Source organism: Oncorhynchus tshawytscha, linkage group LG08 (assembly GCF_018296145.1).
Source record: "Oncorhynchus tshawytscha isolate Ot180627B linkage group LG08, Otsh_v2.0, whole genome shotgun sequence".
NCBI lineage: Eukaryota > Metazoa > Chordata > Actinopteri > Salmoniformes > Salmonidae > Oncorhynchus > Oncorhynchus tshawytscha.
This window is the reverse complement of record NC_056436.1, coordinates 32,082,837-32,097,097: the sequence shown is the minus strand read 5'-3', so window position 1 is coordinate 32,097,097 and position 14,261 is coordinate 32,082,837.

The following is a 14,261-nucleotide window of genomic DNA, read 5'->3' as shown; positions in this document are numbered from 1 at the left end:
CGTTTGTGGTGATGTTAAATTGAAAGGTGTTATTCAAAACAGTCATTAGCGAATGGATAATTTCAAACCAATCAGAGTATCAAAGCCAATGACTAATTTTCAAAACATCGCTTTGTCCAAGTGTGTTCTGATCCAACCCATCAGTTTCTGGGTTCAATCAGAACGGTTAGAATGAGTTTTAGAAATCGTCTGGGAGGTAGCCTACTAAAATCCAGACTCATTGCGGAGAAGAAGCCAAAGTCCATGGGCGTGGCTTGGTGTTTGGCCGCAGCAAGGAGTTTGGGTAGCCAGGCGAATTTTCTTTGGCTAGTAAAGTAGTCTACAATGTGGTAACATTAAGTACACTTTAAGGGCCTGCTAGACCATTAGACCAGCCAGAATTCAGCGAAAACTGATTATGGCAAAATGGTATGAACTTTGAACTCTTAACTTTAAGGGCCTTATCCAATGTTCTCCTCTCAAGTTAAAATGGTGCTGTTTTGGTGTAGGCCTACATGTTTGCGGTGCACTTTTTTTTTATGGCCCTAATAATTAAATACTTAATTTAAACTGTAAAAATGTATTACCATTTAATGTGGCATTAACACAACCAATCATGATATTTCTTTTGATTGTCAAACAAATCACTTCAAAAAGTGGGTATGTTCATCCACTCTAAAATAAATCCAGCATCCAAACTGGCACCATTTGATTAATGGAAATAGACATCTGTTAAAAAACACCAAAAAGTGTGCCATTGATTAGGCCTATATTAACTGATGTGTCTTGCTGACAAATGTAACAAAAAAAATTGTAGCCTGAAAAACCATGACACCTAAAATGGGTCTGAAACGGTGCAGGGAAAAATGGGATGGGCACACTAACACACACATCAACTTAATAAACTGCTACAATGTGTATTAACATGAACTTCAAATAGGCCTACTGGTAGCCAGTGATGTATAAAAAATAGGTGGGTAAACTCTGCCGGGGGCAGTGAGAAAAATTAATGCTCCATATACTTTCAATGCATTTATTTTTTTTTTTTTGGGGGGGTAGGCCTACACCACTGCGGGTAGCCTACCGTTTTAGCCAAAGCAATTTTAAACACATGAACACAGGCAAAATAGGTATCCTACATTCAATACATGATGGGTTGAATCGAATCAAATCAAATCAAAATATATATTTTTTCAAATTTATCTATATAGCCCTTGGTACATCAGCTGATATCAAACATATTTTACAACCTAGTTCATGAGCTGTCCATAATTCATGAGTTAATGGAGTCTTCACAGATCATTTGACATAAAACACTGCCTTTCCTTACATTAAGGATGACATTTATGGCAAAGTTATTTGTCATTATTAAGCCTTTAACAGTTGAGTTAGAACATTGACCTTAAACCCTGTACGAATTATGGATCTCGGAAAATACACTATAAGTGTTATTTTTTATTTTTAACTTTAACTAGGCAAGTCAGTTAAGAACAAATTCTTATTTACAATGATGGCCTACCAAAAGGCCTCCTGCTGGGGCTGTGATATTTTTTTTTTTTAAATATATAGGGCAAAACACACATCAGACGAGAGAGACCACAACACTACATAAAGAGAGACCTAAGACAACAACATAGCATGGTAGCAACACAACATGACAACAACATGGTAGTGTCATGACGTTGCCCTGTTGTATAAAGTTTATGACCCCCATAAATACATTTCCCCCTTTTCTCTCCACCCTACAGAATGAACTCTTGAAAAGCCCTTTGTTAACATAGAGAGAGTAGGCTAACATCAAATGGTTGGGGAAAGGTACAATATTTCTGTAATCCAACCAGTTGAAAGTGTCCGTTGGTACTTAAAGAATATGATGTCAGATCAGTTGGTGTCTGGGACATATCTGATGATAGGACGACATAAATTGTATTTTGGAAAGTCTACATATTCTAGTTATCAGATTCACATGGAATTGTTGTGCAATTTAAATGTTTAAATATGAAACTATTTGTGAAAATATGAAATGTAATTTTAGCTTCTAAATGAGATAATTGTTTTCATAAGTAACTATGCTCACTCAGTGGCCACGCCCAAGTGAACAGACATTGGAACTATGAAACACGCCCTTCTCTCCCCATTACAAAAGCCCGTTGATGGAAGTCAACCTTAGGTCATGACGACGTGGGGACTGGTGTCCATATACGTTTAAAGGGCTAATTTCGACGTGGAGGTGACGATCAAGGATAAAGGATGAATTTCTACTAGACCAGCCAGAATTCAGCGTGAACTGATTATGGCAAAACGGTATGAACTTTGAACTCTTATTCACTAAAGAAGAAGTGATACATCCTAGAAGTCTAGTTATCAGCTGCAGCTGTAATCGTATGTGGCCTAGGAATCTCCTATGAGAACGACAGGGTACTTCAACGTATCCACTCTACATCACTACGGCCAGAAATATTCTACAAAGGACAAGGGCAATCTCTGCTGGGCAAACCAGTCTTCCATCATCGACCCATCTATCGAAGCGCAGCTCAGTGTAAATATATATCTTGCATTTTCCTTTTTGGAATGGGCGGTTACTAGAATGCATAAGATTCTGTATTAACATTTGCATAGCTTCTCAAGGTCCGATAGAGACCTAATTCCTTTAGTCCCTCAGTCTTCCCGCTCTTTCTTTCAAACCCAAGCCCCATTCTTTGTGTAACCAGCTGTCATATCGGTTTTGTCCGCTAGGGACTTTTTCTTTTATGACATGATTAGTAATGGATGTATGATCCATCCTGTGTACAGTGGGGCAAAAAAGTATTTAGTCAGCCACCAATTGTGCAAGTTCTCCCACTTAAAAAGATGAGAGAGGCCTGTAAATGTCATCATAGGTACACTTCAACTATGACAGACAAAATGAGAATAAAAATCCAGAAAACCACATTGTTGGATTTTTAATGAATTTATTTGCAAATTATGGTGGAAAATAAGTATTTGGTCAATAACAAAAGTTTATCTCAATACTTTGTTATATACCCTTTGTTGGCAATGACAGAGGTCAAACGTTTTCTGTAAATCTTCACAAGGTTTTCACACACTGTTGCTGGTATTTTGGCCCATTCCTCTATGCAGATCTCCTCTAGAGCAGTGATGTTTTGGCTGTTGCTGGGCAACACGGACTTTCAACTCCCTCCAAAGATTTTCTATGGGGTTGAGATGTGGAGACTGGCTAGGCCACTCCAGGACCTTGAAATGCTTCTTACGAAGCCACTCCTTCGTTGCCCGGGCGGTGTGTTTGGGATCATTATGTTTCCACCCCCATGCTTCACAGTAGGTATGGTGTTCTTTGGATGCAACTCAGCATTCTTTGTCCTCCAAACACGACGAGTTGAGTTTTTACCAAAAGTTATATTTTGGTTTCATCTAACCATATGACATTCTCCCAATCTTCTTCTGGATCATCCAAATGCTCTCTAGCAAACTTCAGACGGGCCTGGACATGTACTGGCTTAAGCAGGGGGACACGTCTGGCACTGCAGGATTTGAGTCCCTGGCAGTGTAGTGCGTTACTGATGGTAGGCTTTGTTACTTTGGTCCCAGCTCTCTGCAGGTCATTCGCTAGGTCCCCCCATGTGGTTCTGGGATTTTTGCACACCGTTCTTGTGATCATTTTGACCCCACGGGGTGAGATCTTGCGTGGAGCCCCAGATCGAGGGAGATTATCAGTGTTCTTGTATGTCTTCCATTTCCTAAAAATTGCTCCCACAGTTGATTTCTTCAAACCAAGCTGCTTACCTATTGCAGATTCAGTCTTCCCAGCCTGGTGCAGGTCTACAATTTTGTTTCTGGTGTCCTTTGACAGCTCTTTGGTCTTGGCCATAGTGGAGTTTGGAGTGTGACTTTTTGAGGTTGTGGACAGGTGTCTTTTATACTGATAACAAGTTCAAACAGGTGCCATTAATACAGGTAACGAGTGCAGGACAGAGGAGCCTCTTAAAGAAGAAGTTACAGGTCTGTGAGAGACACAAATCTTGCTTGTTTGTAGGTGACCAAATGCTTATTTTCCACCACAATTTGCAAATAAATTCATTACAAATCCTACAATGTGATTTTCTGGATTTTTTTTTCTCATTTTGTCTGTCATAGTTTAAGTGTACCTATGATGAAAATCATAGGCCTCTCTCATCTTTTTAAGTGAGAGAACTTGCTCAATTGATGGCTGACAATGGTTTTTTGCCCCACTGTATATGTGATTATTTAGGTATATCATAAATAATTAAGCCATTTTTTGCATTGATGATTTAACTTGTTAGCCAGGGTTCGTGAAGATAACCAATAATTTTTCGACATTCAGATGAGACTAAATAAGGTGACGATTAATAATTCCCTGCAATTGATATAAAAGATCTTCAGATCTTTAAGAGTTTATTTGGGAGAAAGCACCTCTATAAACACTCTTCTGTGGCGCCCCAGGTTATTAACGAGTTAATTGTTTAATGGTTTAATTAAATCACATAATCAATCAAACATTAGGTAATCGATTTGAAAATAGCCTGTAATATAATTTAATCAGTCAGAGACATGACAGTAGCAACACAACATGACAGCAGCCCAACATGGTAGCAGCACAAAACATTGTACAAACATTATTGGGCACAGACAACAGCACAAAGGGCAAGAAGGTAGAGACAACAATACATCACATGAAGCAGCCATAACTGCTAGTAATAGTGTCCATTATTGAGTCTTTGAATGAAGAGATGGTGATAACTGTCCAGTTTGAGTGTTTGTTGCAGCTCGTTCCAGTTGCTAGCTGCAGTGAACTGAAAGGAGGAGTGACCCAGGGATTTTTGTGCTTTGGAGACCTTTAACAGAATGTGACTGGTAGAATGGGTGTTGTATGTGGAGGATGAGGGCTGCAGAATATATCTCAGATAGGGGGGAGTGAGGCTTAAGAGGGTTTTATATAAATAAGCATCAACCAGTGGGTCTTGCGACGGGTATACAGAGGTGACCAGTTTATAGAAGAGTATAGAGTGCCGTAATGTGTCCTATAAGGAGCATTGGTGGCAAATCTGATGTCTGAATGGTAAAGAACACCAAGCCGCTCGAGAGCACCCTTACCTGCCGATCTATAAAGTATGTCACTGTAATCTAGCATGGGTAGGATGGTCATCTGAATCAGGGTTAGTTTGGTAGCTGGGGTGAAAGAGGAGTGATTACGATAGAGGAAACCAAGTCTAGATTTAACCTTAGCCTGCAGCTTTTACATGTGCTGTGAGAAGGACAGTGTACCGTCTAGCCATACTCCCAAGTACTTGTATGAGGTGACTACTTCAAGCTCTAAACCCTCAGTGGTAGTAATCACACCTGTGGGGAGAGGGGCAGTCTTCTTACCAAACCACATGACCTTTGTTTTGGAGGTGTTCAGAACAAGGTTAAGGGCAGAGAAAACTTGTTGGACACTAAGAAAGCTTTTTGTTGTAGAGCGTTTAACATAAAATCCGGGGAGGGGCCAGCTGAGTATAAGACTGTATCATCTGCATATAAATGGATGAGAGAGCTTCCTACTGCCTGAGCTATGTTGTTGATGAGAAGAGCGTGGGGCCTAGGATCGTGCCTTGGGGTACTCCCTTGGTGACAGGTAGTAGCTGAGACTACAGATGTTCTGACTTTATACACTGCACTCTGAGAGAGGTAGTTAGCAAACCAGGCCAAAGACCCCTCTGAGACACCAATCTCATTAGCCGGCACCACAAGAATGGAATGGTCTGCCGTATCAAAAGCTTTGGCCAAGTCAATAAAAATAGCAGCACAACATTGCTTAGAATCAAGGACAATGGTGACATCATTGAGGACCTTTAACCTCTACGGGATCAGTGTCTCCCCCACGGACGGTTGAGCTAACGTGCACTAATGTTATTAGCATGAGATTGTAAGTAACAACAACATTTCCCAGGACATAGACATATCCGATTTGGGCAGAAAGCTTAAATTCTTGTTAATCTAACTGCACTGTCCAATTTACAGTAGCTATTACAGTGAAATAATACCATGATATTGTTTGAGGAGAGTGCACAGTTATGAACTTAAGTGTATTAATAAACCAATTAGCCACATTTGGGCAGACTTGATACAACATTTTGAACAGAAATACAATGGTACATTGGAGCAGTCTAAAACTTTGCACATACACTGCTACCATTTAGTGGGCAAAATCTAAATTGCGCCTAAACTGGAATAATACATTGTGGGCTTTCTATTGCATTTCAAAGATGATGGAACAAAAATAAATAAAAAACCTAGTTTGTTTCTTTGTCTTATCTATTACCAGATCTAATGTGTTATTCTCCTACATTAACTTCACATTTCCACAGACTTCAAAGTGTTTCCTTTCAAATGGTATCACGAAGTGGTATCACTTTGCTTCAGGTCCTGAGCTACAGGCAGTTAGATTTATGTATGTCATTTTAGGCAAAAATGGAAAAAAGGGTCCGATCCTTTTAAGGTTGCAGTGACACATCCATAACCTGAGCGGAAACCAGATTGCATACCAGGGAGAATACTATGGACATCAAGAAAGCCAAGTCAGTTGATTATTGACATGTTTTTCCAACACTTTTGATAAACAGGGCAAAATAGAAATTGGCCTATAACAGTTAGGATCTTCCCTTTTAAATATACAACGTGTGTGACTGCCTTCCAAGCAATAGGAACCTACCCAGAGAGGAGAAACAGGTTAAAAAGTTCAGAGATAGGCTTGGCGATGATAGGGGCAGCAACCTTAAAGAAGAAAGTGTCTAAACCATCTAACCCATATGTTTTTTTTATGGTCAAGTTTAAGGAGCTCCTTTAGCACCTCACACTCAGTGACCGCCTGCAGGTAGAAACTTTGTAGCGGAGCAGGGGAAAAAGAGGGAGGAGCATCAGGGCTAGTCGCAATAGAAGGGGGATGGGCGATGAGGAAATGTTGGGCGTAACTATGCCTGTGTAAAATGTAATTATGTTTCACTGTGTAAATAGTTCTCATGGGCACACAAATCATGTATCGAATACTTCTAACAAAAGGTCAACTATAGGCCTGCTGTCATTAAGGTATTGTTGTTGGATGGATTGGAAGTGCGTTGCTGTCTAGCTGTAGGCTAGTTGTCTAGTTATGTTGTCGACCATCATCAGGCGAACTAGGAAAGAAAACAAATATATATAGAAAATATTAAGCTAAATAAATGGTCTACTTCCTTTGACCATGGATGGCATGGAGAACATCAATACCTGCAAGCACCTGAAACCAAAAGCATTTAGGGGAGCTAGCGTATCATTCAGGGGAGCTGAGCCCCTCCCCTGACTCCCGTAATTCGCAACATGGTCCTTAACCCCTAGCCTAGCATTAGCCACCTAGCTTGGAATTTGTAACATATCACATGCTTTGCAAATTCATAACATATTGTACATTTTGCAAATTCGGAACATATTGTACATTTTGCAAATTTGTTAATTCTTACGAATTGTAATTCGAAACATATCATATGAATTGGATCATGGACATCCACAAATTAATGCATACCATACAAAACATAACATATCATACAAAATGGAGTATCTCTGATATACGTATAGAATAATATGAAATGCTCTGAGACCAGGTTGGTATAAGACAAGTCAACATTTCAGACACACCTATCTTCTCAGCTTAAATTTTCACTCCAGTCTCCTTTTCCCCTCCTGTATCACCTGATTTACTTAACAAAAGATACATCTCAATAGGTGGTCCAGGTATCCTCATGACTTGGGGGGTGGGCCTTTCCCCCTTTGTTCTCTATTGCTCCTCTAGTTCCTGCAAGCAAGGGGGGTTCAACTGCTTGAATGGCCTTCTCCATGAACTTTGCACTTATTAACATACAGTGCATTCGGAAAGTATTCAGACCCCTTGACTTTTTCCACATTTTGTTAAGTTACAGCCTTATTCTAAAATAGATTCAATTGTCCACCCCCCTCATCAATCTACAAACAATACCCCATAATCACAAAGTTTTTAAAAAAAATCGAAATGTTTGCTTCTTTAGAAATGTAGGGGGAAAAAATGAAATATCACATTTACATGAGTATTCAGACCCTTTACTCAGTACTTAGTTGATGCGCCTTTGGCCGTGACTAGAGCCTCAAGTCTTGACACACCTGTATTTGGGAAATTCTTCCATTCTTCTCTGCAGATCCTCTCATGCTCTGTCAGGTTGGATGTGGAGCATTGCTGCACAGCTATTTTCAGGTCTCTCCAGAGATGTTCGATCGGGTTCAAGTCTGGGCTCTGGCTGGGCCACTCAAGGACATTCAGAGACTTGTCCTGAAGCCACTCCTGCGTTTCTTTGGCTGTGTGCTATGGGTCGTTGTCCTGTTAGAAGGTGAACCTTCGCCCAGTCTGAGGTCCTGAGCGCTCTGGAGCAGGTTTTCATCAAGGATCTCTCTGTACTTTGCTTCGTTCATCTTTCCCTCAGTCCTGACTAGTCCCCCACTCCCTGCCACTGAAAAACATCCCCACAGCATGAAGCTGCCACCGCCATGCTTCACCGTAGGGATGGTGACAGGTTTCCTCCAGATGTGACGCTTGGCATTCAAGTCAAAGAGTTCAATCTTGGTTTCATCAGACCAGATAATCTTGTTTCTCATGGTCTGAGAGTCCATTAGGTGCCTTTTGGCAAACTCCAAGCAGGCTGTCATGTGCCTTTTACTGAGGAGTCGCTTCCGTCTGGCCACTCTACCATAAAGGCCTGATTGGTGGAGTGCTGCAGAGATGGTTGTCCTTCTGGAAGGTTCTCCCATCTCCACAGAGGAACTCTTGAACTCTGTCAGAGTGACCATTGGTTTCTTGGTCATCTCCCTGACCAAGGCCCTTCTCCCCCAATTGCTCAGTTTGGCCGGGTGGACAGCTCTAGGAAGAGTCTTGGTGGTTCCAAACTTCTTCCATTTAAGAATGATGGAGGCCACTGTGTTCTTGGGGACCTTTAATGCTGCACACATTTTTTGGTACCCTTCCCCAGATCTGCGCCTTGACACAATCCTGTCTTGGAGCTCTACGGATAATGCCTTCGACCTCATGGCTTGGTTTTTGCTCTGACATGCACTGTCAACTTTGTGAACTCATATAGACAGGTGTGTGCCTTTCCAAATCATGTCCAATCAATTGAATTTACCACAGGTGGACTCCAATTAAGTTGTAGATACATCTTAAGTATGATGAATGGAAACAGGATGCACCTGAGCTCAATTTAGAGTCTCATAGCAAATGGTCTGAATACTTATGTAAATAAGCTATTTCGTTTTTTTCTTTTTAATAAATTTGCAAAAATCATTAAAAACCTGTTTGGGGTTTTTCATGATGGCTTATTGTGTGTAGATTTAATCAATGTTTGAATAAGGCTGTAACAACAAAAATGTGGAAAAAGTGAAGGGGTCTGAATACTTTCTGAATGCACTGTATATCTGATATAGGTAGCTAGTTTTTGTTCTAGTGCAATGTCCATTAAATGTTACAGCCATAACATCAACATGATCATTCATCTGCAGACCAGCAAGGAGGAGAAATGCCTGCTTTGGGTGAGATAGCTAGAACAACATCAACTCGTATGAGGATTCTTTGTTATGCACTATAGCCCGTTACCATATATGTGATTGAATATTATCTGCTGTTGGCTTGTGTGGATGTATGTATGTGTTTTGCAACATAGCTGACTTGAAACATTGATAACAGTTTCAGGGCCATGGGCCTTTCTCATGATGGAAAAATACAGAGTAGCATGAAGACAGGAACTGTGCAATGAGTTGTGGGGGCACATTCAGAGTGTGGTGTTGCGAGAACAAGCAATCTTTTGTTAGATAACAGGAGCCAGGTGCGAGATAACGGTATCGAGCATGAGCGCATGGATGTTCTTCACAGCAACAGTTGCATCTATCAACTGAAGCGCTTAGGGGGTTGGGACCAGCCTCTGCGCCAACAATCAACGATAGGCTGGGTGAGTCTAAACCACGCCCAGTCTCTACTCTGACAGGCTGGCTCGGAAGTGGAACTATTACTGTCAGAGTATATTTATAATATCTTTGTCAGGAACAAGTCAGTTCTCTGTTTTGCCCTGCGAGGTGGGACAGAGAGCCCGTATACACGAAAATTGCATTTACCACTTATTGCTTAGCTAATAAAAAATACATAGTGTACTCAGTGTCATATTTATCCCGATACCAGATTCGAATTGACGCAACTCTAACACTAGTTAGCTACAGTATCAGATAGACCGTTTCTAGGAAAAGCATGGACAGAGCTAGCAGGGAAATGACGTTTTGATTTACAGAAGAAGATTCACCAGTCGCTAAATCTTATTAGATTTGTTCACATATCAAGTTCCATGTTTGCAAGTGTAGATGCATTTATTCTCAAAATAAGTTACATATTTGCAAATATTTTTTGCAACTACTAAACTAATTATACAGACGCAAATCATACTTTACATGCTTGTGTACTGATAACATTATCTTACCTTCATAATCATGTCTAAATTTAGACATTCCATGTAATGTAAGCGATAACGGTGAGTTGAACTCCACTTAATTATTGTTTTGTGTCACATTCATTTATTTTATTTTGCATGTTCCATATTTCTTTAGCCAGCCACAGAGTCGGGGGCGAAATGTACTGTTCATTTGTTGAGGACCAACAGCTTGTGTTGAATAGTTTATGAAAGGGGTTGAACTGACTGAATAAAGTGAATCTCCTACACCGTTTTTGCTATTCATAAACCAATCAAACAACGTAGTTATATGTCCATGGTATTGCATCAGGACACGTAAACTAAAGGTCTTCTTTGTATTTTCATAGGATTCAAAGCCCATGTCGAGACTTGCAAGTGACCGCTAAAGTGACTCGTCAGTGTAGCCTATTGATAGGTTGTTCGCAAACGAACTCTTGACAAAACGTAATATACCACCTTCCCTCAAAGTCCCACCCACAGTGATTTATTGACCGGTCTTAAACCCTACCAACTCTGACTCACAAATATCCTGCCCCCTTCCCTGACAATCCCACCTACAGTGATTGATTGAGAGGCCAAACTGTTAGAGATAATTCACTCAATTTACAAAATGACACATTGGTTTCCTTAGCTTAAGTGTCCACAGCAGCGGAGCCAAATACATAATTTGAAGAACAATCATCATTGTGGCAATTCATATCTTTCAGAAAAACTGTAAATATGTGTCACGCTCTAACCATAGAGAGCCCCCTGGGTACTCTATGGTGTATAGGTCAGAGCGTGACTAGTGGGGTTTCTAGCTTTTCTATTTCTATGTTGGTATTTGTATGATTATTGTTGTCTCTAATTGGGGATCACACTTAAGTTGCCCATTGTTCCCACCTATGTTGTAGGATATTATTTTCAGTTAGTGTCTAAGTGCGCTCTGTACTGGACGTTAGTTTATTCTTTGTTGTTTTTGTTAAGTTTCACTTTGTAATAAAGTATGTGGAACTATACGCATGCTGCACCTTGGTCCGCTCCTTTCGACAAACGTGACAGAATATCCCACCAAACAAGGACCAAGCAGCGTGCCAGGGAGGAAACAGTGAGTTGGACATGGGAGGAGATTATGGGCGGACACAAGACCCTTCCTTGGCGGGAGTCGCAAAGGAGTATAGGGGAACAGCGACGACGCCGGGTTCCGCGGCCACAGAAACCCCAAGATTTTTTTTGGGGGGGGGCACAAGGGGCGGTCAGCTGAGCAGAGGTGTGTGCCAGAGACCGTCTGGCAGACGATGGAGGAGTTTAATGAGGGATACCGGAGAGAGGTGTTGGCGAGGAGTATGCTGCAGCGTAGGCAGAGTGTGTTATCAGTCCGGTGCCATCTGTGCCGGCTCCACGCACCAGGCCTCCAGTGCGCCTCCCCAGCCCGGTACATTCTGTGTCGGTTCCTCGCATTCGCCCTGAAGAACGTGTCTTCAGTCCGCTGCCACAGAAACCCCAAGATATTTTTTGGGGTGGCACAAGGAGCTGTCGGTCTAGCCGCGGAGAGAGCCAGAGACCGTCGGGGAGTTGATGGAGCAGTTGGAGAAGAGAGAAAGGAGAGAGATGTTAGTTAGGTGTATTCTGAACGGCACTCGCCCTGAAGAGCGTGTCATCCGTCTGGTGCCACCTGTGCCCGGCTCCACACACCAGGCCTCCAGTACGCCTCCCCAGCTTGGTACGTCCTGTGCCGGCTCCCTGCACTTGCTCTGAAGAGCGTGTCATCAGTCCTGTGCCGGCTCCACGCACCAGGCTTCCAGTTCACCTCCCCAGCACAGTACGTCCTGTGCTGGCTCCCCGCACTCGCTCTGAAGAGCGTGTCATCAGTCCTGTGCCGGCTCCACGCACCAGGCTTCCAGTGAACCTCCCCAGCCCGGTACGTCCTGTGCCGGATCCCTGCACTCGCTCTGGAGAGCGTGTCATCAGTCCTGTGCCGGCTCCACGCACCAGGCTTCCAGTGCACCTCCCCAGCCCGGTACGTCCTGTGCCGGCTCCCCGTACTCGTCCACCAGTGCGAGTGTACAGTCCGGAGTCTCCAGCGACGGTCTACAGCCCGGAACCTCCAGCGACGGTCCACGGTCCGGAGCTTCCAGCGACGGTCCACGTTCCGGAGCTTCCAGCGACGGTCCACGGTCCGGAGCTTCCAGCGACGGTCCACGGTCCGGAGCGTCCAGCGACGGTCCACGGCCCGGAGCTTCCAGCGACGGTCCACGGCCCGGAGCTTCCTGTGCCGGTGCCCAGTCCAGGCACGGTGTCCAGTCCTGCTCCATGGCCAGAGCCTTCCTCTGCTTCGGTGCTCAGTCCAGGCACGGCGTTCAGACCGGCTTCAGGGCCAGATCCGCGGTCTGAGTGGGGGCTACGTCCCGCACCGGAGCCGCCACCGACGCTAGTTGCCCACCCTAACCATCTAGGTTCAGGTTTTTGCAGTCGGAGTCCGCACCTTTTGGGGGGGGGGTACTGTCACGCCCTAACCAGAGAGAGCCCTCTGGGTTCTCTATGGTGTATAGCTCAGAGCATGACTGGGGGGTTTCTAGAGTTTCTATTTCTATGTTGGTATTTGTATGGTTCCCAATTAGAGGCAGCTGATTATCATTGTCTCTAATTGGGGATCACACTTAAGTTGCCCATTGTTCCCACCTATGTTGTGGGATATTATTTTCAGTTAGTGTCTAAGTGCGCTCTGTACTGGACGTTCAAAGTTTCACTTTGTAATAAAGTATGTGGAACAATACGCACGCTGCGCCTTGGTCCGCTCCTTTCGACGAATGTGACAATATGAATTGAATCTCAAGAGATGACCGGTTTAATGTTAAAGGTTCTCTTACTTAGAAAATAATCCTTATCATCTAGGCCTAGGCGATATCCAAACTTCACAGGCCGGTACTTCCTGGCTGACTACTTTTTCTATTTGGCTGGCTACTAAATATACTGTGCTGGGCTCTACTGTACTGTGCTGTCCAAACTTGTGAAGCATAGATTTCTATGATTGGTTCAGATTTGGTCCAGTCTGGAATGAATCTGAACCAATCATAGATGTCTATGTTTGGGCCAAATCGAGGCCGGTCTAGACCAGACATTGGTGGTCGTTGAAATCAGGGCTGGACCGGAACAAATCTGATCCAATTATAGACGTCGGTGTTTGGTCGTTTGGACTGTGAAATCAATGCCAGAGCCAACATGGACATTGGTGTCGGACGGCGCTCACTGGGAATACACATTTCCCAAAAAGGACACAATAAATAAATTATTATTATTCATGACCTGAGTGCAAACCCATTCTGTTCTGATCCACAGCTCCATGCTGGAGAGCCAAAAAAACCCTGGTGGCTCTGTTTCTCACCCCCAGAACTGATTGTGCCCTCCGCTTCTCCCTCAGCGTCTTCCAGTTTACCTCTCTAACCCAGACACACCGGTGAGCATGGAAAGAGAAATTCATTGAATTTCAATCACTCTCTGGACTTTTCTGTTGCATATATGCAAATGACAGTGTTCTTTATTGTAAAGAATAAAGCAAATTGCAGTCTTTGACCAATAAAATAATTGACATGAATTGGTCAATTTCTTGTATCAAAGGTAATCTTTAAATCTCCTCTTGGTCTTCCTTCACTGCATGTGACATCAGAGGACCCCGGCCCCATGCACAACTCATGCACCTACCGAGCGAATGGGTATGCTGACGCAAGGTAAATGTTGCACTCTAGGAAATTTACAGTCTACCCTTTACATCCGTACACACCTTTCATGCACTAACAC